Genomic DNA, 2173 nt, shown 5'->3' with positions numbered 1-2173 from the left:
AACAGTCTAGAATTTTCAAAATTCTGGCAAGGGAAAGGGAGCGGGGAACCTACCCATCACCAACTAACAGCCCATTAAGTTCCCTTAGGAGCTTGTTAAAGAGCCACTGCAGTCAGGAATGCAATCTTCAATTAAACACAGAGATAAAAACAAAAAACTGCTGATGCTGGAAATCCAAAACAAAAACAGAATTACCTGGAAAAACTCAGCAGATCTGGCAGCATCAGCAGAGAAGAAAAGAGTTGACGTTTCGAGTCCTCATGATGAAGGGTCGTGAGGACTCGAAACGTCAACTCTTTTCTTCTCCGCCGATGCTGCCAAACCTGCTGAGTTTTTCCAGGTAATTCTGTTCTTGTTATGCAATCTTCAATGCTTATTTCAGCAAACTCAAACAAACAGTCAGGTGAACTTTAGTGCTCAGCTGTTTGATTCAATGCAGGATCAAAGAAGATATCTTGTTCTGAGAGAGTTATTGGGCCTGCAGGTAATTTGCGCCGGAACTTGTGTATTACCTTAGTTTGGTCTGGACACCCTTATTCTCAAACATTTATCCTCACAGCCCTCTGGGGAGCTGCCTGCTTTCTTTCCAAGGTGGCGGCAGTCCTCAACACGGCTGCCACTGCCATTGGCATCAGTTAGGCAGCTCCTGCCTCCTGGAGGCATTCAGTGCCACAAATTGGGCAGTGAGTTCCCCTCCCTGCTGGGCACCTGCATTCAAACATAGCGTTGCAACAGCGATACATTGTAGGGTCAGGACTCAAATTCATCTGGGTGTCAGGTTCCTGAAAATCCAGCCCCATAAGTTAGCACTTGCCCCTTTCATTCATCTTCACCACCCAGAATGTAAACTGTACCACTCAGCTAGTGGAGGAAGAGGAGTGCAGTGTCTCTGAAGTTGCACCATCACTCGACCTGACTCTTGCAAACGCCAGTTCAGCTATTGACAGCACACAGAGGTTAGAGAAAGGATCAGCATGTGGTTACTTACATTACTGTGCAGGAGCTAGAGCAGGGGGAGAGGAGATCATAGGGGCCAGCTCGCCAGCAGGCAGAGATCTCACAGTAGTTCTGCTACAGAGGACTCAAATGCTGACTTCATGGGCCCAGATTACTAAAGAAGCTTCACGGAGGTACATTGGGAAATGTTAGTTTCACTGGGCAAGCTGTGAGAGAGATGGTGCACAATGTCACAGTTCATTGAGTAGTTTAGGTCCAACCTGGTGCAAGGTTTTGTGTAGAGAGTGGAGATCTATTTCACTCAATGCGGACTGAGTGATCCATCGACAGCACAATGAAACATCATGGTTGACAGCTTCCATGGCTGCTATCTGGGCTATGGGTACCACTGTTGAGAGAGGCTTCCTTGGACTTAACTACTAGCGCTAGGATTGCTGAGGCATCACCACAGGATAGTGGCCTGGTTCCATCGGAGAGGCACTTGCTGTCCTCTTTCAGGAGGGCAGCATGTCTGCTCGCTCACCAGGCATTCTGCCAGCACCCTTGCTGGTGCCTCTTAGTCAGCTAGCCCAGACTACTGCAGGCTAGGCTGAGATGCTGCAGTCTGCAGTTGGGCCCTCAAGGAGATTTAGGGAGCAGGAAATAAGTCTCATGAAGGAGATGAACTTTGAGAAAGAAGGGGAATAGAGAAAAGAACTGAAATGATTGATAATTGCAGGTAGGGTGAGCACAGGACTGTCAGGTGAATGAAGGAAGATACTCAGATATCAGAAGAAGCAACGACATGGATGGTCTCACACTTAGAGATGAAGGCATCCAAGGGCTCTTTTCCTTTGATGAAAGGGGCAGGTGACGAATTTTGAAGACACAGTTCATTGTAGAAAAAAAGAGCCATGGATTGGCCTTTGTTTCCTCCAGGAAACCCTGGAGTAATTAGACTAAGTTGAGGAAGGTAACATGGTTGAGTTAGATCTGGCAATGAATGCCTAGGTCAGTCATCAAATGTACACATGTTTGCAGCCCTCAGATGCAAGGAAGTGAAGATGGAAACTAGCATGAGCCACAAACATAAGGGGGAAAGGCTCAGAGGCTGATTAGTTGTCTTGCACTTGCAGAGAGTCAGCACAGAGACAATGGGCTGAATGGCCTCCTGTGCTGTAATCATTCTATGATTCAAACATAGCATGTATGAGAAAGTGAGTTATTTGGCATGCTA

The sequence above is a fragment of the Carcharodon carcharias genome, chromosome 1, assembly GCF_017639515.1.
Source record: "Carcharodon carcharias isolate sCarCar2 chromosome 1, sCarCar2.pri, whole genome shotgun sequence".
Lineage (NCBI taxonomy): Eukaryota > Metazoa > Chordata > Chondrichthyes > Lamniformes > Lamnidae > Carcharodon > Carcharodon carcharias.
This window is presented reverse-complemented; position numbering follows the sequence as displayed.